At 54.0% G+C, this 27169-nt stretch overlaps 1 protein-coding gene across 2 annotated transcripts in view; it reads right to left on the bottom strand.

Annotated features, from left to right (window-relative positions):
* Positions 1-27169, bottom strand: part of ZBTB7C (zinc finger and BTB domain containing 7C) — a 310443-nt gene that overhangs the window by 93396 nt on the left and 189878 nt on the right. The window lies entirely within an intron of this gene.

Here is a 27169-nt window from a genome sequence, read left to right as displayed (position 1 = left end):
CGCCACACCCCGGCACTAGCTCTGTCCTCTTGCTTTCTTGCTGGCATGACTGCACCGAGGATAACTTGGGAGCTTAATACCCCGGACCCCGAATTAGCTCCTCTAAGACCCCTTACCTCAGTGCTTCCCTTCCTTCCTCTTCCTTCAGCCACTCCAAACTTCCCTTCAGCACCTGCAGTCCTCTGGCAAATCCTCCTACAGGGGGCCAGTGCTGTGGCATAGCAGGTAAAGCTGCCACCTGCAGTGTCAGCATCCCATATGGGCACCGGTTCAAGTCCCGGCTGCACCACTTCCGATCCAGCTCTCTGCTATGTCCTGGGAGAGCAGAAGATGGCTCAAGCCCTTGGGCCCCTGCACCCATGTGGGAGACCTGGAAGAAGCTCCAGGCTCCTGGCTTTGGATTGGCGCAGCTCCTGCTGTTGCAGCCAATTGTGGAGTGAACCAGCGGATGGAAGACCTCTCTCTCTCTGCCTCTCCTCTCTCTGTGTAACTCCTCCTTTCAAATAAATAAATAAATCTTTAAAAAAATCCCCCTGCTGGCCTCATACTCTTCTCCTCACCTCCCCACAGTCACCTGACCTCCAGAACCCTGCCCCCACTGGGCTCTGCAGGGACTCAAGGACCCCCTCCTCAAAGCACTGATACATTCAGGGTGCAAGAAGATCCCAAGTCTCCTGCACTCTTTTGGCAGAAAGTTTTAGCCCACCTCAGCTTACTCCATCTGTCAGAAAGGTAATTTAGACAAAAATAGGGAGTGGGGCAAAGATGAAAGCCAACCATTGCATATAAACCTGTGCGTTTTGATTTACTGAGTTTATATAGCTCGTGGCTAAGCTCTTAGAAGGAAAGCTAGAAGGGCTCTGTTTCGTCTCCATGTGGAAGTGCATGAATGCATGGTATAGTGCATGTAATATCGTTCTACCTGTGCTTGCACTTTCCACAGCTTCAGCTACCCATGATCAAATGCAGTTTGAGCCGGTGCTGCGGCTCACTTGGCTAATCCTCCACCTGCAGCGCTGGCACCCCAGGTTCTAGTTCCGGTTGAGGTGTCAGATTCTGTCCTGGTTGCCCCTCTTCCAGGTCAGCTCTCTGCTATGGCCCGGGAGTGCAGTAGAGGATGGCCCAAGTGCTTGGGCCCTGCACCTGCATGGGAGACCAGGAGGAAACACCTGGCTCCTGGCTTTGGATCGGCGCAGTGCACTGGCCACAGCAGCCATTTGGGGGTGAACCAAAGGAAGGAAGACCTTTCTCTCTGTCTCTAACTCTGCCTGTCCAAAAAAAAAAATGCAGTTTGAAAATATGAAATGAAAAATTCTATAAATAATTGGTAAGCTTCAAATTGTATGATATTCTGAGGGTCAGTGGAGCACAGCTGCTAGATGGCTACACGTGACCACCGGGTGGGCAGCATACACAGGGCGGACACGCTGGTCAGAGGGGTCCTTCACATCCGGGCGGGATGGAGGACAGTGGGAGATTTCGCCACGTTCCTCGGGACAGCTTCCTGGTGCTGGATGCAGGAGGCCACAGAGTGTGCATCATCACCTCACTGGACCTCCTCGCCTCCCATCAGCCCAGGAAGGGTGGGGGGGAGGGGTAAGCCCGGTACAGTAAGACGCTTGGAGAGACAGAGGCCACGTTACATTTATTGCAGCATCTGGGTAGGACTGCTCTACTTAACTATTATTGCTAATATTCCTACTACACCTAATTTAGAAATCAGACTTGATCATGATAGATATGCATAGGAAAATGCACAGCACGTAAAAGGTGTGGGACCATCCATGTTCTCAGACTTGTACCGGGGAAGGGGTCTTACAACACATCCGGTGAGATAAAGGGGGGCTGCTGTGAGAGCTGCTATCAGTTACATATCCCTAAACCTCTCAGACATACAAAACTAATCCAAATGTTTCCAAGTTCATGTAACACAGGTAAATCTCTGGCAAATCAGACTAGTTTAATATTGTTGGTTTAACAAAACCAGCTGTGTCTTCTAAACCATCAACAAGTATAATACACTTTGTATCTCCCTTTTGTTTTTTGCTTTTGTGATTTTTTTTGGACATTTGCCTAGCACACATGTGTTATAAAAAATAGTTAACAGGGAAATAACTTGAGATGATGGATAGCTGTGTTTATGAAATTTTCATGAACAATTCAAGTGTAATTATGAGGAACATGTGTATTAAGTTAACATAAGTGAGAGAAGAGTTTTATGACTAGAGTTTTCAATAATAATTACGCTAATATCTGGCTAAAAATAGTTTCCAAAATCTTTTTACTAACTTGCAACTTTAGACCTATGCTAAATTAAATTCAATAATATTTATTAAATAGCTGTATCATTTCTAAATAAACTACCAAGACATTCATTACTAACCATGAGTTGAAGTTCATAAACTTCTGGTTCCCTATTTTTAAATAGCACAGAGAGGCTATAAGTGGCTGAGTCTCTTGATAAGCACGTCCTTTGTGTGACATGGAGAACTGCACTGTGACATAGCACACACCAATGAAAAATGTGAGACGCTGTGTTCATAAAACACGCGAGTCTGCTACCGAATCCTGGAGTGCGACAGATGGCTCGCGACTGTCTACGACCAATCCTAAGCGAAATCCTCGTCTCTCTCTGACCCTGGGATTTCCCAGAGGGGTCCTGAAAAAGCTCAAAGGATTTTTTTTTCACCTTGTAAAAATGGAGTTCAAAAAATCATTAGGCGAGGGGCCAGTGCTGTAGCATAGCAGGTAAAGCCACTGCCTGCAGTGCCAGCACCCCACGGGGACACTGGTTTGTGTCTCGGCTGCTCCACTTCTGCTCCAGCTCCCTGCTAATGCACCAGCAAAAGCAGTAGAAGATGGCCCAAGTGCTAGGGCCCTGCACCCACGTGGGAGACCCAGAAGTTCCTGGCTCCTGGCTTCAGATCAGCCCAATTCCACCTATTACAGGCATTTAGAGCGTGAACCAGCAGATGGAAGGTTCTCCCTCCCTCCCTCCCTCCCTCCCTCTCTAACTCTGCCTTTCAAATAAATAATAAAGAAAAATCTTTTTAAAAAACCATTAGGTGGGGCAGATGTCTGCCTTAGCAGCCAAGACGCTACTTAGGAGCCCACATCCCATACAGGAGTTCGTGAGCTCAAGTCCTGGCTCTGCCTCTGAGTGCAGCTTCCTGCCAGTGTGCACCCTGGGAGGCAGCAGGGGATGACCGAAGCAGTTGGGTTCCTGCCGCCCACCTGGGGAACCGTGATGGGGTTCCTGGTTCTTGGCTTTGGCCCAGCCCAGTCCTGGCCCTGTGAGCATTTGAGGAACAAACCAGCAGACAGGAGCTCTCTGTTTGAATCTCTGCCTCTGGAATTAATAAAATACATCATAAAAAAATAAGATAATTAAGTTTATTTGTTAGGTAGAATTACATGAAAAATTTTGTTAAATAAGGGATGCTTAATCTTCCCTGTGCTCCACGTGCATGGGTAAATGTTACTAATAAAGCTATTTCATACACTGTAGAAGCTTCCTGGAAACCTGTCAGGTGCCCTTGCTGGTCACGCTGTGCCTTGGTGTGGTGTTCTCAGTCATCTGCTCATTGCTCTAAATTGTGCGGTGCCACAGAAACAGCCACGTTCCCTTGTCAAATGAATTCTCATCAGATCTTTTTTTAAAAAAAAGATTTATTTATATATTTGAAAGGAGGAGTTACAGAGAGGCGGGGGGGGGGGGGTTCTTCCATCTACTCCCCAAATGGCCACAACAGCTGGAGTTGAGCCGATCCAAAGCCAGGAGCTTCTTCCGGGTCTCCCACCCGCGTGCAGGGGCTCAAGGACTTGGGCCCTTCTCCACTGCTTTCCCAGGCCATAGCAGAGAGCTGGATCAGAAGTGGAGCAGCTGGGACTCCAACTAACACCCATATGGGATGCTGGCACTGCAGGTGGCAGCTTTACCAGCTACACCACAGAACCAGCCCCATCTCATCAGATCTTTAACCATGGCCTTCTTAAGTCTCCTGTCATCCGTGGCAGTTTTTGTTTTGTTCTGATTCTTCTCTCCAAGTGTTGACCACCAAATCCGGGCCAGAGGACTTTGTCTTCAACACATAGGGACTGTCTCGGAGCCCCGTGGAAAGGACGTGCCGGGTCCTCTAGGCACAGGCTTCTGATGGAGTTGTGGAAGCCACTTTGAGACCACCCATCACCCTGGACCAGGATTTCCAGGCCTCCATAGAGAGGCAGATGGGTTCCAGAAGCTATTAACCCGAGATCAGGCAGAGCAAGAGTTAATGACACAGGACTGAAGAACCTGGGAGGGATGCTGACGGCTCTTGTCCAGGATACTGCTGCTGGCTTGGGGGAGCCCCTTTTCCTTTCCCCTTAAACTATCCACAGCTCACAAGCTTCTAGTAGATTATACTTTTGGAAATAGAAACGAAACACTTAATCTCTTTCTCCCTGCCTGGTCGCTTCAGAATTTGGAAACTCTTACTGGATATGCTTATTTTCAGGCAAATATAATTACTTGGACAAGTTCAGACACATGCTGTTCACCGTGTAACGGGAAACACTGGTCATATAACCAAGGCTTTGACTGGAATGTCATACATGGGAATGACGCATCAGATGTGACCCGTCTCTAGGAACAAAGTTTGGCTTTGCACAGCCGATGCTTACAAACGGAACAGGGAACCAGCCTGGTGCATGGCTAACAGGGCCCCTGGTTTTACAGGTGAGTAAGGAAGGCCACTTCCTGGCAGGTCCAGGAACCTAGGATATTTTGGGGGCTGCAAGAAGATAGGGTTCACCCAAACCTATAGATACTGCAGGCAAAATCTGGTAGCACATCTGTTATTTGGCTTCCTAGTCTCCAGTGGCTTTTAAAGATCTGATCTGAGACCCTTTATGAAAAGTTCCAGTAAAGCAAACCCTAAGGGGCTGGCCCTGTGGTATAGTAGGCTAAGCCTCCTGCAGCACTGGCATCCCATATGGGCACCAATTTGAGTCCCAGCTGCTCCTATTCTGACCCAGCTGCTAGCTGATGGCCTGGGAAAGCAGAAGAAGGTGGCCCAAGTGCTTGGTCCCCTGCACCTGCATGGGAGACGCAGAAGAAGCTCCTGGCTTTGGATCCGCCAAGCTCTGGCCATTGCAGCCATTTGGGGGTGAACCAGTGGATGGAAGCCCTCTCTGTATCTCTAACCAAATAAAAAAATAAACTTTAAAAAAAGCAAACTCTAAAAAGCCTGTGTGGTCAATTACCACTCTCACTGCACTTAGGTAAATAATTGAGCCAAATCTAATGAGACTCAATGTGTTCTATAAACAAGCATAATCTTACTTTGATCATCTTTGATCAAAAGAGGAGGGTGGCTGTAGAGAGCCATTCTGTGTTATTAGAGCATCCACTCGTGGGCTTGCAGATTCCACTCCCACTCTTTGGCTGTGAGGCCTTGTGACCCACCTATGCACGGGGCTGGATCTTGCCACCTTACATGCCGTGTCAGTGGCTGGTGCTGGACCAGGAAGAAAGACAGTGACAAAGACAGTGAAAATGAGGGTAGGCCTGTATGTGCGTGCACAAGAGGGTGTACCGTGTGAAGGGTGCACAGTGAGTGGGAGGCCCAGCAGTGGGCCAAGTGGCTGATGGTGAGAAGGGAAGGGAAGGGGAGTGCACCTGCAGTTTCTCTGTGGCATCAAGCACGGGTCTCTGATGCCCTCCCAATAGGCCTGTGACCTAAGCTCCAGGGTATTTAGGCAGAGGTTGGCCTTAGGTGGGTGACCCTGTACCTGGCTGGGAGACTGCCCATGCAGGGGGTTAACCCGACTGCTGGCAGGTGGCAGGAGCCCCAGGCACATTTCCTCTACCCCCGCCAATCCGGTAAACTGCTCCCAGGGGTGGTTCAGGCCCATCAGGAAAGCTACTGTAGCCTAGGAGACCTTCAAGCTGATTGGAGAAGCATAGTGCTGCTAACATCAGCTTCACCCTATAGAATTAGTGTTGCCCTGAATTAGCTACGCCCCCACTGCCTGCCCTTTAAAAGCTGTGCTTGACTGTTAATAAATGGACATGTTCACCAAAACTTATCCCCGGTGCTTCTTGTCGAAAAACACCATCACCCCACCATCCCCACAGTATGCGGGCCCTGAGGGACGAGCCTGTAGCCTTAATCCTAGTGCTGGCTGGGGGGCCCAGTCCAGGCCTTCCCCAGGGCCAAATCATCCAGGGTTGAAGATCAGCACCATGGCTTTGTCCAGTGCAAGGTCAGTTCTAACTGAACTGACCATTTTCCCTAAGGCCAAGGTTGAGCCTGTCAGACGGACAGGGGAACAGAGAACTAAATGGCTACTGCACAGATCAAAAGACTGGACTCAGCCTCCTGCAAAGCACAGACCTGCTGTGCACCCCCAATGACAGGAGAATTGCAATTATGATGGCTCTGAGCCCTAAGCTTTGCATGCATTACACCTTTGGACCCTCAATAACACTCTTAAGGGTCTGTATGTTATTATTCTTTTTACAGAATGAGAGCTCAGAGCCAGGATCTGAACTTGGGTCACATTTACCACCTCTACAAGACACGTTTACTCTTGAGGACCTGCATATGGTGGCTCTGAATCTGCTTAGACTTGCAAGGCAGCGGGAGAAGCCACAGGAAGGGGGAAGGAGACAGACAGCAGACGTGGCCGTGTCTGAGCCGTGGCTGTTGCTTGGACATTTCAAAGCAGAGAACCAACAGCCCAATGTTCAGCGTGGCGACCAGGTGGAGCGAGCCGTGAGTCCTGGGTTTTGAAAGCCTTGCGTCTCACTGGTGAAGGGAAGAGGGGCAACTGGCTGGCAGGGGTGCCGGTGGTGGCCTGTGGTCAATGGCTGAAGCACGGCGTCTCTCAGGGCTGGGATTTCAGTCCTCCACCAGTGCCTCTGGGACAAAACGTCCCAGCTGCAGAGTCCTGGGCCCCGCCTCACAAGGTTAACTCCAAACTTGCATTCTCAGACTCCGCGGGTGATGCTGAAGGGGGGAGAATCAGCGGCGATTAGCAATTGATTGGTTTGACTGAATCCAAGCCAGACCTGGGATAGGAGTCCAGAGAGTTCTTATTCCCTGTCCAGGGCATCTTGCCACTGCCGAGTTGGGAGTTCTGCACTCAGGCGTGGAACGCCATTCTCTCTCTCCCTGTGTCCCGACCTCCCTGCCAGCTCTGACTTCAGCCATGCTAGGAGCTCACATTTCAGTGCCTGTCGGGGCTTTCCTGCCTCTACAGCCTCTGCGCAAGCCCTGTATCCCCATGAATCCTCTTCTGATCAGCTGGCGGTGGTCCCTGCACACTTGCTCAGGGGGCTGCATCTAGAGGAACGGGTGGGGGAAGGGTGTTCGAGGGTGAGAGGCCGTGGGACAAAGGTGAGGTGACAGCTAAGAGGAGGGACAGAAGTGGGCCTGCCCCGCCACAGCCAGGGGTGCTCCTGAGGGAAGACACAGAGGGAAGGGAGTCAAAAAATGGGCGGGCCTTCAGCACACACCTAACCATTCACGTTGACTACTAGGGCAAGGCTGTTTGTCTAGGAGGGCGGGGCTCTGGCTCCAGCAGGGTCTTAACAGGTGTCTCGTGCCTTGGGTAGGCTTCATAGGACCCCTACGCCCCCAGCTAAACTGTCTGTAAAACTGTTTGAGTGTGTGAACATGCTCCCTTTTCTGTGGGGAGTCTATCATGTTCATCAGATTTTCAAAAAAGTTTGTGACCTGGAGCCAGTGTTGTAAGGCAGTGGGTGAAGCTGCCACCTGCAGCGCCAGCACCCCAGACGGGCGCCAACTCACGTCCTGCCTGCTCCGTTTCCCATCCAGCTCCCTGCTGATGCGCTGGGGAAAGCAACAGAGGATGGCCCAAGTCCCTGGGCCCCTGCACCTGCATGAGAGACCCACATGGAGTTCCTGGCTCCTGGCTTTGTCCTGGCCCAGTTCCAGCCATTGTGGCCATTTAGGAAGTGAAACAGCAGATGAAAGACCTCTCTCTGTGTCTCTCCTTCTCTCTATCTCTGTCACTCTGCCTTTCAAATAAATTAAATGTCTTTTTTAAAAAGTTCATGACCTCCATACAGTTCAAAAACAAAATTCAGGTGAGAGGTAATGAGAAGTCAGCTAGAAATATAAACAGTGCTGTATGAGTTAAGTATTTTTACCTGCAGCATGGAGAAAGGGAAGAAATATAGGGGATCCTTTTCAGACAGACAGGGATGATAGGCAAATAGATGGATTGATAAATGACTGATGGCAAGACAGGACAAACTCACCAAAAGGAACGCTATGGAATCACTCCAGAATCACTATTTCTGCTGCCTACGTTGGATTTTGCACAGCGAGCAGGGGCGCTCCCAGAGCTGGGGACCTGGGTGCTCACAGTCGCTGCCCTCCCAGGGTGATCGGAGGCGGAGATAAGGCCTTGGGGAGGCAATGAAGTCACGCGGTGGGAAAACAGGATTTGGTTTCGCAAGTTTTCCAGAGCCACCTCTTGCATTAGATGGGCCACATCTGCACACAGGCCCGGGGAGCCCTGGTGGAGGGAGCACGCAGTGGGTGTGGGGCACCGTGCTGAGTACTTTACAAGTATTATCTTGTTGACTTCTCGAAGCTGCCTGGTGCTGTGGGCAGTGCCCTAACTCCCATTTTACAAGGCAGGAAATGCAGGCCCAAGGATGTTAAGTCACTTGCCCCAAAGCAAATAGCTGTCAGTGGAACAGCAGGCAGAGAAGTCAGGCAGGGTGGGTCCACAGCTGGGCTCCTGGGGCCTGGGCTCTGATGTCAGTGTCCATCCCAGGGCCAACCCCAACTCTGTCCCCTGCAATGGGGCTGGACCCCTGGGATCTTAACCCTACGGTTCCCTTTGCCTTTAAAGGGACAATGTGGTGTACTGGCATGTTTCACACATGCAGGGGAAATGGAATTAAAAGATTAACTTGTTTTGCTGCAAAAAATTTTGAAATCCATGCAAAGTTTTTACACAGTATGCGTTTTTCATGAAGACCTCTTATATGCACAGCTTTCAAAATTGTTTTTTTTTTTTTTGCAACCGACATAAATTTATCTTTTAATTCTATTTCTCATGAACTTTTTAAAGTACCCTTGAATATTCTTGAAATGATCCAGGCTGATTGTTCACACAAGTACAGAGACAGTAAGAGCAGCATTTATATTAATACCCTCCATTTACTGCGCACCGAGTATGAATCAGACCAAACATAAAAGGTTTTATGGTCACAGTCTTAATTTTACCCTTGCAGCAAGTTTCCAAGGTGAGTATCAGGATGTCCACTTTACAGATGGGGCAGAACGCAGATGAAGATTCTCATTTTATTTGAAAGCCAGAGGGGGGAGGGGTGGGGAGGGGCAGGGGGAGGGAGGAGAGGGAGAACGCAGATGCAGAGTTAGGAAACCTCAGGTTGGTTGGTGAGTGGAGGGAACTGGACTGTACCTGTGTTCTTCCTGCTCCTCTGACCAAGGGAGCTCACTGCCACGGGCCAAAGGAAGGAAGGAAAGGAAGGGAGGGAGGAGAGGGAAGAGGAGAAGGGTGGGAAACTAGGAATAGGGGAGGGGGAGAGGAGAGAAAGGGAGAGGGAGAGGGAGAGGGAGGGGGAGGGGGAGGGGAGGGGAGGGGAGGGGAGGGGAGGGGAGAGAGGGAGGGGAAGGGAAGGTGCTGACGCCCATGAGTGATCCAAATCTGTAACTACCATTTCCTACAAGAAGGGGCACTTCACGGGCCACCGGCATGGCCTACGTCTTTTGGAATCTGGCTATAGCTCACAGCCTCATAAAACGCTCCAAGGTGGGAGCACGAGCCTTTGGTTGCAATCCGCGGCCCTCTTTGCTTCCTCCCTTTCTCCAGGTTTTGCCTTCGATTCTTAGAAGCCCTGAGACCTGCAAGGTATTTAGTGCAGGAGGCAGTAGGGGCAGCCAGCCCAAGGGCAGGGTTCCATCTGGGAACCATGATGGGGGCCTGTGCAGGTCTCGTCAAGTCAGAGGCCAGAGCCAGCTGCCGAGCGTGAGGCCTGTGCTGGGAGCACATGGCCTGCGTTCCAGGTAAGCGCCCTGGGTCAGGGCCGGGTGCGGTTCTGGGCATGTGGCCGGGTCCCCTGGAGTTCTGACCAGCAAGAATGACCTGGGGTCAGGAGTCCATCTGAGAGGCAGGAGGCGGGTCCCGGTGAGAGGAGACAGGCTGGGGATGGCCCCCTGGCCCTGGTGGGGGTGAGAGGAGCCCTTCATAAACAACTCAATGAGACTGGGGGGTGGGGGTGCAAGCACTGGAGAGCTCCCTGCCTGGAGGGGTAAGACAAGGGCTGGCCTGGGACCAGGGGCGGTGGCCCTTACCCGAGTGCCAGCTGCCAGGTGGGCCCCTCCAACAGCAGCCTTTCCGTAGAACAGTCTCTAAAACCAGCCCTAGCCCGACTCCATCGCCTTCTTGACACAGGCATTTCCTTTTATTCTAAAACAAAACAAAACAAAACAAAACAAAACAAAAAAAACCCCAAAACTGTATTCTTAATCTTGACAGTACCATATGTGCCTTGTGTTGGAGTTTATTATAAAGGTAGCATTTTTTTTTAAATCCTGTTTTCTTCACAAGCCATTTTACAGTAAGCATTTCCCATGATGCACTTGCCCTCATGCTCCATCCTTCAAATCAGGTTGTATCTAAAAAACGCCTCCAGTTGGCATCTGTCCTCTGATTAAGCCACCGCGTCCCACTCTTCCCAGGAACTGCTTAAATGACCTGGAGAGGTCTGCATAACAAAGAACCAGAGACCCTCACCCTAGTGTGCCAACCATCAGAGGCCACCACCTTCCCCAAGCCACCCAAAGTGGAAAGAGCCAGTGCCTCATAGAACTCCCATGTGTGGTTCTACACCCTGACTCCCATTTGTTGTCTGGGCCCACTGAGGTTTGGAAACCTGAAAAACCCGACATATATTAGAACTGTGCATAAAACAAGAGCAAATAAGCCCCAAGTGACACAGGCCCCAAAGGAACGTCTTGAGGGCACATGTTCCGTGGCCTCTCTTGCTTTTTCCTCTCAGCTGTGTACCAGATAGAGGAGGTAACCAAGGAAATGAGACTCCCCTGTATCTGTAATCTTCCTCGCGATGTCATATGGGTTTTTTTTCCCTAAATTTTAAATCCTTGCTGTAGCACACTTGTGTGATGTGGGCATCTTGGTGGGAGAAGGGAATTGAATGCTCCCAGGGGGGCCTGTGGCCAGGCTGAGAGCCACTGGGCTGGCACAAACAGGGCGACACTAGCAACAGCAGCTTTTCAGACCTGACTCTGTCTCAGACACAGCTGTGTGACCCCACCACGGAGGGAAGTGGGGCACACACAGGGTCACAGATGCTGAGCTCCTGCGAGACCCAACAGACCCGCCCCACTACCTTGCCCCTAAGGAAGTGCAGTGTGTCCAGGGTTACAAAAGAAGCTCTTGGCTAATCTCTAGGTATCTCCTCCCAGGAGACCTGACCTTATGAGATGACTGACACAACATCCTGCATAGGAACGCCTGTGTTGATAACCGCCTTGTTCCAAGGAGGACTGGCGACCGCGGTGCGAGGTAAACTACACGTGGAGAATCAGGAAGAGAGAGCCAGGCCCTCAGTCAGTGCCCAAGATGAACTCTGAGGCCCGTGCCCTTAATGCCACCCAGCTGTATGCTGATTTAGGAATAAGTCGGCTGCAACGGGCTAGCCCTGGGGGCTGTGCTTTCTTGTTCTCCAGGGCTTGCCCCTAACTCACAACACACTTCTCTCTCCAGGCATCCGCTTACCAGTGTGTTAAATGGGCAGATCCTGCCTTGTGGGGGTCCTGGTGAGGCTGCAGTTAGATCGCGTGTGTGAGAGCAGGCATCTGACAGGGAAAGCAGGGTGTGCACGGCATAGCTTCTCATTCCCTCTCCCCAGCCGTCTGCTTGTCATGCGTGAACCGCTGCTCACCATCACCTACTGTCAAGTTCTAAAGAACACCCAGCACAGTCCACACACCGGGAAGCTGCACACCACTGCCCAAGCCCAAACCACGCCTCTTTCCCTCCGTATACCTCCCCCCCTTTCCCTGCTCCGACTGAGAAAAATAAAGGCACTTAGAAGGGAGCAGCAGGTGACGTGAAGCTCACGTATGCCTAGCAAAAGTCAGTCTTCTACCGCAGGAGTGACGTTGGCTGCTGGTGGGGAGGGGGCAGGGCCAGGCAAGGGGGATAAAGCAGCTCCTGAACACAGGCCAGCACTATAGTTAGAAATTAAGTAGTGGTCCAGGGTAGGCAAGCTGTGAGGGTGAGAGGGGACAAGGGAGCCCCAGGGGACAGGCAGGCAGCGCTCTGGGCGAGGGCTCTTCAATGAACGAGAGCATTTGTAGCAAGAAGAATCATAGAAACATCTAGGCAACACATGAAACATCTCACACACACACACACCTGTGGCTTGGGGCTGAACGTGAAAGGCTGCCATGTGGAAAAGGGGTTTGGCCACCCCCTTGGGTGCTCACTGGTTCCCCAGGCAACCAGGGCTGCCAGAGCCCACTGGCCCGCCAGGGCCGAGAGTCCATGCCAGCTGCAAATGTGGAGCAGCCCTCCACGGCCACGGCCCTTCATGGTTCTTGAAGCATCCACGTGAGGGGTAATGCTGTTACCTCCACGTTTCAGTTGGGGAAACTGAGACCAGGCTGGTTTAATTACTCATCAAAGTGGCAAGAACCTGTCCAGGCAGAAAGGTAGCCTGGAATCTCAAGCACCCGGGAGCTGGCCCCTGTGCCCGGCTCTGCTGTAGCTTGCTGGGGTACCTGAGGCGAGCTCGGTGGCCTCCCCTGCCTCGTGCCCTCATGTGGAGATTCCCTGAACCGATATTTGCAGAGTGCTGAGAACAGCCCCTGGCACTCATAAAACGCCACTCAAACATGCTGGGTACATACTCCTTCCCACTCTCCAGCTCAGTGCCCACTTCTGCAGTTCTGAAACCAAAATGGGCCGATGGCAAGCTCCCCAGTGTGTGCCCCTCATCCCAGGGGTGGTCACTGGGGGAGGGATGGGGTGAAGAGAGGGGCTAGAGCTGAGGGAGAGGGGAGCAGGCACCTGGCACTCTCCCTCGGTGTCCCAGGGCCAGACCCTGCTTCCTCTCCCTCCAGGACGTTGCCAAAGAGGAACACCCAAGGCTGGATAAACCACGCCAAGCAGGAACGAGATGGTATCTGGGTCACAGAGCTGACAAGTTAAATACGCCCAGGTCACCACCAGGGGCAAATACTGCTGCCAGCTCTGTCCCTCCTCCTCCTCCTGCTCTTTGTCTTTGCTTTTGGTGGATTTGTTTTAGCTGGTGCCAAGGGCAGGTTTGCCTCTGGGGAGGGCTGCAAAGGTGTCAGGCAAACAAGCCCTGGCTGGCTTTCTAGGGACTCTGGCCCAAACCAGCCGCAGAATGACCACAGGACTGAACCGTGCTTCTCAAGGCCACAGCCCCCAGCCTAGAGGCCAAGGGCAGGAAGTTGCTTCTCTCCATGGCTTAGGCAACCACTTCTTTGTCTTGGCCCTTCCTGAAAATGAGGGTCTTGGAGCTGCAGAATTCGCAATGGCTCTTGCCTGGGCCTGCCCCCTCCCAGCTCCTGGGCCTTCTTCTCCAAGACTCCGGGTTGTTATTAGACTTGGCAGTACAGTGAGGAGTTCGTCCACTAAGCAAACACACAGAGTGCCCCGTGTCCCTGCGCCTGTTCTGCTGGGCACCAAAGGTGGACAACTATGCAGCAGAGGACACAGAGAGAGAGAAGCCCAGGGGACAGCGTCAGGCACCACCGTCTCCAGCTCGCTGTCTTGTTCACCCTCTCAAGGCTTTGAAGGAACCTGGTTTGACTAAAGGATTAGGGTGAGCATGAAGCTTGCGGGGAAGGGACAGCCTAGGGCAGAGCACAAAGCCCAGAAGTCCCCAGGGCCTCCTCACACAGCAAGAGCTCCCCAGAGCCTTGGACTTGACAATGGGGAGGCAAGGAGGGAGGGAAGGGATGAAGTCCCAGCCACTGTCTCACTTCTCAGCCAATCAGGAGGCTGCAAGGAGAAACCCTGGACTGGTACAGGCTGTAGCCTTGGGAAAGTCCCCCTGTTGAAATCCCCTCCTCACACAGTAGTTCCTGCGGGCCTACTGGCTGTTCCATGTCGATCACACAAGCACGAGTAGGAGAGAATACACTGGCCTGCTCCTGCTCTCAAGGGCCTCCACCTGCACCTACACTCTTTACTCAGCTGAGTCCTTTGGCAAGCACCTACTATGTGCCAAGTCCTGTGCTTACTTCTCCCAACTGGTCAGAAATTGGGGGGAGGGGTCAAGTGTCATGGCTCATCCCTTTTGATACTCCCCACTGCCCCCAGCCCCCAGTCCTAACACATAAGACACCTGCACATGTGGAGGTTAAGGGCATGAAGCCAGACTGTCCTGGTACGAATCCTGGTGGTGTTCCACTTACCAACCTCACTTCTGTAGCATGGAAAGAGGAATAGTTCCCACCCATAGGGTTCTAATGTAGACTTATGAAACCAGTGCTTACAGAACACTTAGCACAGGGCCTGGCTTAGAAAGTGGCCAATAAATGTTTGCAAATAAAAAGCTTAGCACAGTGAATGGAGCTGAATTGCTTCTGGTCAAAATTCCTCATTGCCAGCAGGTCACATGCAGGTGCCTTCCTTCCTGCGCCTGTCACATGTGCACTGCTTGCTGATTCATGGGGGCTGTGTGGTCACAGAACCCAGACATGAACCTTCCCGCAGCCAAACTCAACCACCCTAAATTCCCAATCAGTGCGGGGTGATCTGCCTCTACTACCACCACAGGGGCTATTTTTAATCATTCATTCTGCCTCTTTCCCTTCCAAATGCTTTATTATAACTGATCACAGTAGTCCAACCTGAATTTCTCCTAAAACACTGCTCCCCCAGAGTACTGCACACAGTCCAGCCCAGGAGGCAGGAGCCCTGCGACCCCAGAGCACAGCGGCTTCTCAGAGCCCCGGGAAGCCCAGAGCCAACGCCAGGGGCCCAGGTCTCCTAACACAATGCCTGGCAGGGCGGCAGGACAGCACCCCATGGGCACAGACATGCCCTGGTCTTTGGTAGCCTGTTCAGAGGTGGGTTGAGGGGAGTGACTAGAAGAGTCACAGAACTGACGGCTCTGACCTGGAACTGCCGACTGTGGCTCCTGTTAGAGCCACCACTGGATCCACTGCATCTTCAGGTACCACAGCCTGCACTGCAGGTGGCCAGAGGAGAGGCCAGGCTCCTGTGGGGGCCGGCGCTGGACAAACATTTCACTAGCACACTCTGGGAAGTCCCACATACCTGTGGAACCTGGGGTCTTTTCACTTCTTCCAAAAGACCTATTAATCCAGGGCAGGCATGTGACGCAGCAGTGAATGTGCCACTGGGGATGCCCACGTCCCATATTGGAGTGCTGGTTTGAGTCCCGGCTACTCCACTTCCTATCCAGCTCCCCACTAATGCACCTGTGAAGGCAGCAGAAGACAGCCCAAGTGCTTGTGACCCTGCCACACATGTGGGAGACCAGGATGGAGTTTCTGGCTCCTGGCTTCGACCTGACCCAGCCCTAGATGAGGCAGGCATGGTTAGAAGATCTCTTTCTGTTTGCCTTCCAAATAAATCAGTTTTAAAATGCCTCATGAATCCACCTCTCTTGTTGAAGGCTCATTGATTCGTCTCACAGTATTTAATGAATATTAGCTCTTGGGCCATGCACCTGTTATGCCAGGGCCCTGCCACAGAGCCACCCTAACTGCACAGCACAGCACAGCACAGAAGCACCCATCCTCATGAGGGTCCCAGCTTGGCCACTCGTAAGCTATGGGTCCTTGGGCAGCTCAATTCCCACTCTGCTGCCAATGGCTTTCAGAACCCAGGGCTGGGCTGGGCCTCATCCTGGCTCTGCGATGACTTCAGTAGTGCCCAGCAGTAGGGACAGTGGCAATCTCAAAGAGCTCCAAATGGAGGGAAAATACCACCAGTTCAGGAAGCTACAAAGCTCTCTGTCACCCTGGGGTGGAGGTGGGATTTTTAAGTCAGGACTTGACACAGGAGGGGGTGATAAGCTCCGATTAAGTCGCAGGTCTTCCCTGCCTGCCAGCAGCCAGCCAGATGGCCTGTGGCCCTTGGTGCCTGGGACAGGGGGACCCGAAGGGGATGTGGGGCAGAGATGTGTCCAGGACTGATTTGCAGTCTCCTTCGCTGAGACAACAGGCTTGGGGAAGGCCAGGGAAGAGGAGCCAGTACACAGGAGTCTCAAGCAAGATATGGGGTAGGGGTGGGGGGGAGCCAAGAGGGAGGTTGGTGGGCGGGGCCGAGATGCGCCTCAGGAGGAATGCCTGAGCGTGCTGAGGACAGGGGACGCTGGGCAGACTGGTTCCTCCATCTCCACCCCACCGAGCCCCTAGCCCAATCCTTGAAAATGCAGAGCCTGGATATTGCGCCCCGGGCTCCAGGGCTGGACCCTGGGGGCCAGTGCATACCGGCTGCCAGAGAGCCCTGGACCTGGTCCCAGCCTGCAGCCCCGCCCCTCCACAAATGCCCCGCCTATAGCCCTGCCCCTCTGGTGCCCCATCCAGCTACCCGACCAGAGTACCTGGCCTCCCCTCCCGCATTCCTGCAGTACCCCAGCCCCAGCCCGACCTCTTCACCTGAGCAGCCAGCACCTCCCCTGCCCAGGGTCAACAGCTGGAGAGGCCCAAGCCTTGCCAGGGTAGGCGAGACATGCGGACCTGAAACAGAGTCGGACCCTACCTGCCCACGGATGCTGGCTGCCCACCCACAGGCCACATGTGTGCCACTGCCCGCAGGCTGCTGTCATTAGCAGGGTGGAGGCCAGTACCAGAGCTGGGACCCCGAGCAGTGAGAGTCGCCGACAGATGACCTAGTGGGCCTGTTTTCTGGGAGACTGGAGCACGTGGCTTCTCTCTGGCTCAGCTGCTACATGTGTACAATGGAAACTCTCATAGGTCCTCTGTAGCAGCAGGGAGATCTGTGAAGCTCCCACTGTGTGCAGGGAGGGTCACGTGGCCCTGTGCCAGCCTAGGGCTTAGATGTGGGGTTCATCCCAGTCACATCCTAGCTGTAACTGAGCCAGGCGTTACTCTGCAGAGAAACAGCACAGCAATGCGCACCGTGCAGTACCAATGCTGGGATTAAATGGGATAATGTAAGGAGAGCAGTTCTCAGCACACAGTAGGTGCTTCTCTGTAGTAAGTGTGGGGAGAGGATGAACTCAGTGTCTGGAACAGCAGAGCCTCGGGGAGGTCAGAGCTACACGTGGAAACACCACTAACCCTGGGCACGGAGGTTCAGTGCCAACCTCCAGCAGGAGGGCAGCAGGGCAGCCTTGGTGCCCCTCAGAACCAGGAGAGTCCTGGGGTGCACCCCACATGGGTGCTTCTGGACGGGGCCCTGCCCTCCGGCATCCCAGGCAAGGCAGCAGCCCCTGGGTGTAAGCAGGGATGCAGGGGCCCTCTCAGGGAGGCCCTGAAGGTGGGCTGGCCAGCTCTCTCAATCCCCATGGGAGAAAGGAGTGAAAAGAACAGTTGGGAGAGGAGCCCTGAGCACAGTCTCTGCCTGTGAGTGTGGCCATGCGTGGTCTGCTCTGTGGCCGTGTGACTCTGAAAGTCCGCTGATTCCCTCATCTGTGAAACAGCGGGTTGGCCGGATGCTCCCTGGGCCCCAGAGCAGCAGCCCTCCTCCCTGCCTGCGGACAGTATGCACCTGCTTGTAGGAAAGCGGCGGGGGAGAAGCCACTTGCTGTTGGAGGGGCAGGGCATCCCCTGGGAGAAATGAAGGGGATTCAACCCTGGGACAGGCCCCCCCGAGGCAGCAGGGAGAGGCCTCCTGCAGAGTGGAAGGCACCTTGCACGCAGGTGTCTAGCCCGGAGAAGCGAAGGGACTTGCCCAGGTTCACGTGTCTTTCCAGGGACAGAACCAGCTGCCTTTCGGTCCACGATACCTCCTGCCTCCAGTGAATCTGGCTGACAATAGCCAAGCCCCCTAAGCTGTTGTGACCACCGCCAATAAAAACCTCTCCAACTTCATGGCAGGCAGGCAGGCAGGCAAGAGGAAATGCATTACTTTCACCATCAGATAAGCCAGAGCCTTGGGAAGTGACAAGAGTGATGCAAACAGCCCCAGCAGTGCCCACAAACTCTGTCCCAGGGGTTAATGGCAGGCAGTGGGAGGAGGGTCAGAGGGGACTGGCTTTGTGACCGATGCTGCAGGCTACGCGCACAAAGTCCAAGGACGCTGGGCTCTGGTACTAATATGCATTTTTATTCTGCAATAATTTTCCTACCAAGTTCAAGAGGCACCAGCTCCAAGTACATAAAACCAAATCAAATTAAATTAATTGATTTTATTGAAACCTGCTGCCATTGTATTCAAGCCCACAGCCAGGGGCATGACCCTCGTGAAATACCAAAGGGGCTTTTGAAATAATTAAATTAATCACACTCTGGGTTATGCACAGGGGCTTGCTCCCACACTCAGAGGCAGGCACTTTGCCCATCACAGCCACAGGCAGGAGAGGCGTGACACGTGGCCACGAGGCCACAACACAACCCAGAATGCGCTGTTGCCTAAGGACGCAGCCAAAACCCCTGACTTCTCCCTCGGGATAAGCCTCTGCTTGTGCTATTTTGGCAAACACATGCTCACACACATCCGGTCAGAACATCACACACGTGCTCACATACACACGTGTACACTCACCAGCTAAGCCTGGCTCAGGCCAAGTGCGCTCCTCCTCCCCCTGCCCTGACCTACCCAGAACCCCTCCAGCCCTGGCGCTAATGCTTGGATGATGCACTTCTTGTTGGATATCATCCTGCATCACAGCAAAGACTACTAAACCCCTCGAATGCAGAGTGTGGGCTTCGGCTTCTCTGGATCGCTCAGCAAACTCAGCATAACCCAGGCTGTGACTGATTGAATTGAATTAAACACTCTACACATGGAAGGAGCTCCAAGCATTTATTAAGCACCTGCTGTGTGTGAGGCTCCGTTCAAATGACTACACCCCTACCTCCCCACCCTCGCCTCTACCCCTCCTCCCACCCACTCTGGGATTGTTGTCCTTAGTTTGTGGATGAAGACATCGAGGCACAGCAAGGCCAGGGGCCTTGCCTGAGGCTACCCAGAGCTGGACAACCTCATGGTCACTCTTAAACCAAAAACGCTCCATAAACCCTGCCACTGCTCAGGAGGTGGCGGCACCTTCTGCTGGGAGATACTCTGTAAACCAGGAAGGGCTCAGATGCCCAGCGCCACAGGTGGAAGGGACACTCACGGAGCTTTCTTTCTACAGAGCAAGAAATCTACAGGCCAGCCGGAGGAAGGTTCCTGTCCAAGGTCACAAAGCAATTTAGAGACAGACAGCACCTTGCCTCCTGGTGGCCCGCAGCTCTGAACAGCTCTGCCTGGGGAGGGAGTTACTCTGTACTGGGGGCCAAGAAAACATTGCATATGAGCTCGTCCTTGAGCGAGGACGAGCGTCTGGGGACAGGCACGTGTCGTCTGCAGGAGCACGGGCTTTCACACTGGGCAGAAGAGGGGGCACCTGGCCCTGCCAGGGCGCAGCCCCATCACTCATCAGCACCTGCTCGTGTCCTTGCTGAACCCACGTGACACCTCAGGACACAAAGCCTGTCGCCCTACCTGGGTTGCACAAGGAGCCTTCGGAGCCGGCCCTCCCCACTCTCCCTCCACCCCTACACACTCCTCCCTCTATCAAACGCTACGCCCTCAAGGTTAACCTCAAGATAGAGCCCTGGACACCGGCCAGCGTGAATCCCTCCCTCATGCTGAACTTGGGCTGTGTAGTACTAACAGTGGACATTTTCACAGCCACGGCGGCTCCTGTCCACGTGTCCGCACCGCCCTGTGCCAGGCGCACACCCTGCTCTTCCTGCTCCGTCCTGGCCTCCACCTCGTTCCACAGATGAGGAAACCCAGGTGTAGGGCAGGGAGGAGCCTGCCAGAGCCAGTACCTGCCGGGGCCTGCGTTCAGAGCCAGCTCTCTCCTTTCCTCTATTTCAGTTTCTGCCGCTTTTTATGCGTGGCATGGAGTACCTGTCTGGCACACCTGCCATGATGAGTTTTTTCATTTTCTCTGGTACTCTTTGATTGCCTCTTTATAGGAGCACTTTTTTGAAAGAAAAATTATGGTAAATACGTAGCATAAGCATTGCTATTTTAACCATTTTAAATGGCATGAAATGCACTCAGAAGGTTGAGTACCCGTCACTGTTATTTCCAGAACTTTTGCATCAACCCAAACAAAACCTCCACAACCATCAAGCAACAACTTCCCAATTCCCCCCTCCCTACAACCTTTGGTCACCTTGACTCTTCTCTCTGTCCTTACGAATCTGCCTATTCTAGAAGTTTCTGTAAGAGGAATCGCTCTGGATTCCTGCGTGTGCACAAAGCAGTTCTCTTCCACGGTGAGCCAGAATCCTCCTCTCTCACTGGCTGGCAGGACTCAGTGACAGAGCCCTGCCCCCCCAGGGGTGCTGTGGGGCGGGGAACGCCAACCACCTGAGTGACAGCATCACAGGGAGGGGCAGCGACCCTGGCTATGAGCAGGTAGAAGGACCTGGCTGAGTCCTGAGTGGTGCCAACAGGACCCATGAACCAGCACATCAGGGGAGGGGCAAAAGGCGTCTCCAGCAGGGAGAAACACCAAGAGGTGCCCAAGCGCTCCCAGGGCCTGGTCACCACACTGTCCCTAGTGGACAGGAGCAAGCCGGAATGGGCCCCATTGGGTGACAGTTTTGCCAAAGTGACCCTGGACGCTGCCGTCCACACTAGAGCCAGCCCCTGGGGACTCAGCGAGGCCACTGGCACTTCTGGTCCCTCCTATACACCGAGTGAGGCACTGGATCTGTCTGTGGAGTTTGCTGAGGGGGAGGGAAGCTCCCGATGCTGTCTCCTTCCTCCCAGGAAGAGGCCACTCCCACCGAATCCCTGCTCAGCCCTGCCCCTCTCGGGCCATGACCCGCCTCCCCCACCTTTGCACCAGAGTGGCCTGTGCCCGCACTCCGCTCGATGGCCACCCAGAGGGAGTCCTGTGTTCTGGCTAACGTCCTAATGGAAACTGCCCCAAGAACGGTATTGGTCTTGTATCTTCTGCATCAAGCCTGCTTCCCTTCTCTGAACAGCACCCAAACGCTGATCCCTGGCCCTTCCCCGCTCTCTCCACTCCAGACACAGGAAACAGAAGGATTTATTGGGTAAGCTTCCAGCTGCGGAATCTAAGAGCAAGGAAGGGGAGTGACTGCACTAAGACCCAGCCCCGGTGTGTGTCACGATTGGTCCGGGGCTCTTGCCCTGTCTCTGAGGGGGACCCCTATGCCACAGGGTCTGCTGTCCAGATGGCTGCGTGGGGGACATAGGCAAGTAAGAGTTAGACAGCAAGAAGGCAAGGTGGGAGCAAAGGGCACAGACTGTGTCATGAGGACAGGTGTGGGTTCAAATCCCAATCCTACCACCTCCCAGCACACTGTACCGTCTCTTTGTATCTCAGGTTCACCTTGCACAACGACACAGGACTTCCCACCTTCCTGCCTCCATGCCCAGTGGACATGTTTCAGAGATGGCCCTACCCTGCCGTGACCGAGCTGTCTGCTTTGGGCCTCCAAACTAGACCAAGTGGGCTCTAGTTGTGTCTCTAGAGGAGACAGGGACCCCAGAGGCCTGAGAGAGCTGGCCCAGCGCCAGGGGCCTGCCGGGGTCACTTCTGAACTTGGAGCACCCGGCCCCTTGCTTCACCCAGGTAAGGCACAAACAGTGTCTGTGGAATGAATGACGGGATCCGATGGGCAAGGAAGCCGGGGCCAGGGAGGTGATGTCACCGGATGCACGCTTCATTCCACAGTGGCAGAGTGGCACAGTCTTCCCTCTTTGTCATCATGGGCAAAATGGAGACGATAAACACAGCAAAGTGTACTGCTCATGGCCCCATCTCACACCTGTTCCCGTGTGACTATAATAACGCCTACTTTCTCTCTCCGAAGTGTCCCACATGGGACGACAAATGGTCTGTTCTGCGAGTGTGGGGGATGGAGGGAAGGCCTCTCTCTGACTCCATCCCCTTCTCCCCTCATACCTCTTTTAACCTGTCCAACAGGCAATCAAGGTCCTTCCATTATCATTCAAAGTCCCACCACAAAGGACATCCTTCCCCAGCTACATTCATGAGCCTGCAGGCCAGCCAACCAGGGTGCTCTGGTGGGGTGAGGGGCGGGGTCTCAACAGCTGAGCTGTCCTCTACTGTGCCGCCAGCCCAGGGCACCACCTCGGTGTCTCTGGGGTGCTGGGTATGACGGGCACCCAGCGCCAGGCCGGCGGCCAGTAGCTCCTGGCTCTCACTGGGCTGACCTGCCTCCAGCCTTTCTATCATGCAGGGACATCTGGCCGGGTGGCACCCATGGGCCTGGTGCTTCCTCCAGAGGAGGGCGGGCAGGCTGAGCAGGAAGCCCTGGCTGGATAGCCAGGGGAGCCCTGCATTGCCAGAAGGCAGAAAGGGAGTCCCCCAGACTCGGAGCAGCCTCAGAGTCGTTCAGTTCTTGGGCCTTGGCTGTTGGCTTAGGGGAGGGGGGGATGCAGCCAGCCCTTTGGCTGGTCCTCAGATATTCAGAGATAGCCAGGAGGAGAGAGACACCTGCTAGGTACATGGAGAGCCCATGCATGTATGGACGCCATCCAGGCCCCCTGCAGTCAGCTCAGCTCCTTGGCTCACCCCTCCCCCTGAGCCTGCAGAGAGGGACAGACAGCAGAAGCCCCTCCTGCATGTGGCTGCACAGGTTTCCACCCTACACCGTGGGGCAGGCACCCCTCACTTCCTGACCCCACGGGCAGCTGCACCCCAAGTCTGTACACAGCCCACACCCAGTAGCACTTACCAGCCGCCCAGTAGGACCTGGGGGTGGCAGGTCCCACTCTGCTGAATCTGGACCTGACCCGAAAGTTCCCTTGGACCCGGGAGAAGGCAGCGGCTCCAGGTCTCACTGGCTCTGTCCCTGGTCCTGCCAGGCCCTGTGGCGCCGACTGGCCCTGGCCATCTCTTGGGGGGAGCAGTGGGGATGCCACACTATGAGTTATTCTGGGCTCAGGAGCCCAGCCCTCTGGTTTTCTTAATCTCTTTCCACACAGACCAGACCCTTTACTCTGTGAGGAACAGGCTAGAAGCCCTCCATCGCCAAAGTCAGGAGATGGGACCTGCGAATCCACTGTTGCCACCATGAAAATGGCTGTCGGCACTTGGGTGACAACCAGACCCGGGGGCTCTCAGAGAGGCCTGCAGGCTGAGCTCACCGGCACCTGCTGGGTACCAGCTCCCGTCCCAGGCTCTCTAATTTGCAGCAATAGCCCTGCAGGGCAGCCAGGACTGTCCCATTTGACAGATGAGGACATGGAGGTTGAGGTAGGTAAAGCAGCTCCTGGGAGGCCACAGGGCGAGTTTCAGGCCAGCGGTCAAGCTGAATACTCCCTGTCTCTAAACACGATGGTCCTTCCATTTGCAGCTGGGGGCTCACAGCGGAGTAAGAAGTAGCTCCAGCATGAAGAGAGGCAAATGGCCTCATTCACTTCCACCTGTGACAACAGACGTGGCAGGGCCAGGCCCCCAGAACTGGAGCCCATTGGTGCAGAGGAGGAGAAGGTCACGCCCCCTCCACAGTGGAGAGAGCCATTGGGAAGAGGTGGCTGGGGACTGGGCCATGCAGGCTGGACAGGCCCAGAACCAAGGACTGGCCCTGGAGCTGGGGAAACTTTGGCAATGGATTTTAGCGAGCCCCCTGATGGAAGGGTGAGTGTGTGCTGGGGTTTCCCAGAACCCCTTTAGTAACACGGTGCTGGTGATCAAGCGGCCCCTGACACAGCCGGGTGGAGTGGCCCTGGGGGCGGAGGGGCTGGCAGGTCCCTGGGGAGGCTGCTCCAGGATGTTCCGTTCTCTCTGCAGCAGCCGCAGGATTGGAGAGGGTGGGCAGGGCGGTGGGGGAGGAAGCCGTGAACTGGAATTGGCTGCCCTCCCTCCTTCCGCCTCACTCGGGTGCTCCTGAGAGAGTCCACCACCTCCTGGCCTCCATCCGCAGGAGCCCAGGGCAAGGCAGACAAGGGCTCTGGGCAGAGCATCAGACTGTCACCAGGCCCAGGCCCAAGTCCGGGCCTGCAAAGGAGAGGGCAATGGTAGCCCTGCTGGGGGTTGGCTGTCCCACGCCTGCCACAGTGGGACACCGAGGGCCTGGTTGCTCCTGGCTCTGGCCTTTTCTCCTGTCTAGGTTAGCAGGTTCAGGGGAGAAATAATCCCTGAGGCTGTGTGTGCTTTCTAGGTACTGGGAAATGAATGCCCACATCTCTCTGGAGGCTGTCCAGGGCCCTGTGTGTGGCATTAAGTTGCTGCCAGCTTTCTCAGGCCTCAGTTTCCACCTCTGTAAAATGGGCCTCAGAGCAGTCTTCTGGCTCTGACTTGAAGCGTAGAGTCCTTGAGCAATGCTACTTCCCCAAGGTGTTACCAGACCTGAGTGGCAGTTGTGTCTGTTTTGCTTTGCTACTCACATCCTGTGAACAGGCACACTGTCCCTGGGGATTGAGCTAAGCAGTGGACCCGCTCCCAGTGGAGGAAATGAGGGACTGCTGAGTCTCCACGCCAGTCCAGGGCTAAGTGAACACGTTTGCACCGATTAGCCCATTGGATCTGGACATCACCTCTGGGAAGAGGCTGGGATGTCTCCTCCTTCCCCCCAGTAGGCACAATTTCTTAGATATAAGTCCTGTGTGGCTCCCACCACCTTCAGGGTACACCCAGACTCCCCCCAACCCCAGCTTCCCCATACCCAGCCACACCCACTTGGCCAGCACCCTGATGGATGGACTGCTTCTCCCGCCCACACAGTCTCGGGGCTTACAATACGCACCCCTCTCCCCATTTCTGCAGGGCCTGGCTCCAGTCCCCGTTTCTCCCCACAGGAGGACTAGACGGGGCAAAGAGAGTGAGGCACCTAGGAGGTGCCCACTCCCAGGAGCCAGCCCTGCACCTGCACGTGCATGACCTTGAATGCCTTGCCCGAGGCCTGGCCCTGCCCCAAAGTCCTAGTGCTCAGCCCAAGGGACCTCTCCCTCCTCCAAAGTCCATAGCCCTCCCTGGTGGCTCCCGTCACGGGACAGGGTCAGCCCCATGAGCTCTGATTCCTGCAGGTGTGTCCATCACTGTGGCCAGACAGCATTCTCCTCTGTACCCGTCTTAAACCAACAGGACGTGGGCAGCCACACCCCTGGCCTGAGTGCCGGCTCCCTCTCTGGCCAAATCAGCCTGGGAACTCCAATTTGCCTTTCAGTGCACGTATAAAGATGATGGTTCACCTTTTCAATGAGGCATTATATAGCCATTAGAACATTCTGTTTCCACATGGGTGAGTTAGTTTATAACCTGGGCGTTAGAAGAGGCTTCCTAACTATGAGTAAAAATCCAAAGGTAACAAGAGAAGGTTGACTAATTTGACTATACAACCAAAGTCCCTATATGAAAAACTCTGTAAGGAAAGTCAAAGGTAGGCAAAGGGCTAATGCCATTTGTGTAGAAAAGACTTAAACACTGGAAGGACAAAGAACCAAACGCCTAACAGGAAATGGGCAAAAGGCATGAACAGCCGATTCGCCAGCAGGGGCATTCAAAGTGACTCTGAGCATAGGGGATGATGCTCCATTCATTCACAGCAAGAGAATGAGAATTCAGATTCCACTAAGATGCTGTTCCATGTCCACGAGATTGGGAAACATTCCAGAACGTGCTAAAACCTTCTGCTGGCACAGCTGTGGGTAAACAGGTGCAAATATGAACTGGCACAAGCCCTCGGAGGGGAATCTGGAGACCCGTAACACAAACACACACAGTTACGGTGCGACTCCATCATCGCATTCCTAGAAACTCCCCTCAGGTGCATTCCCAAGCCTGTGAAACAGATGCACAGACCTTGCAGCTTTATTTGTGCCTACGAGCTATGGGCAACGCCCTGGGCGGACGTCCACGGAAGAGGAGTTAAATAAAGAGTGCTATGTGCACCCAGCAGAGTGGCACGAGCTGTTAAAAGGGATGAGGAAGACCTCTCTAAGGTGGTACGGAGAACTGTTCAGTGAATAAGGGAAAAGGTAAAAAAGAAAGCATACATTATACGTCACCTTTGGTGTAAAGAAGGGAAAACAAGAAACCGTCGTGTTGCTTATCTTTCCAAAAAGCAGTAGAGTGCAAGCAGAAAACAGCTGAGTTGGGGAAGACGGGAAACGGGAGACAGTGATGTGCCTGGAAGCATACCTTTTTGTACAGGTTTGAATTTGAAGGCTTTCCATTCCTCACTAAAAAGAACCAGACTGCCTCAGAGGAATGGTTGAATCTGGGGGCGGAGTGCTGGGCAGGTACAAGATGCACTTATAACGAACAGCGTGCTCACAACTGGCAGGTGGCACATCAACATACGGGTGCTAAGGGCTGGGCTTGCTCAAATCTGGGACAGTTTAAGAACTGAAATAACTGGGTGCAGTGAGAAGCAACAAGCATGGGGAAGGCAGGAACTCCTTGGCCCACACAGATGTATGTAGATAAATAAGTACAATCTGCTGCTTCCAGGAGAACATCAAGGGCCAATCAGGAAACAAGGGGGCAGGCCTGGGGCTGGCAACCCTGGAGTAAGGATTGGCTGAGGCAAGAGTCGTGGCTGGAGGCTTCTCCGGGGGAAACTGATGCAGAGCAGGGTACCTGCTGTGTCTGAGAACGCCTCCCCACGGGCTGCTTACCTGTGCCAAGGGAGCAGAGAACCCAGTTTTTATATAGGGGAGAAGTCGGACAAGTCTAGGAGAGCGGAATTAGCCTTGCCAATGAAAACTGATGAGGGCCTCCAGTGTGATTCCCCGAGAAGAACCCAGCGTGGCAGAGGCCAGCCAAGAACCCATAACGTGGACCTAATCACAAGGAAACATTATACAAACTGGAAGTAGGATGATCTGATTAAAAATAAGACAGGGGCCTTGTGACTCCTGGGTACCTGATGTGTAGTATTCCCGTCCCCCGCATCAGCTCCTGTCCCAGGTAGGGACCCACGCTGGCGTGTCTCCACCATGGTCCCATGTCTCCTCTCCC

Source organism: Oryctolagus cuniculus, chromosome 10 (assembly GCF_051225735.1).
Source record: "Oryctolagus cuniculus isolate XC-2025 breed Fujian yellow rabbit chromosome 10, ASM5122573v1, whole genome shotgun sequence".
Lineage (NCBI taxonomy): Eukaryota > Metazoa > Chordata > Mammalia > Lagomorpha > Leporidae > Oryctolagus > Oryctolagus cuniculus.
Note: the sequence above shows the minus strand (reverse complement) of the source record. Positions and strands in the feature narration are given on the sequence as shown.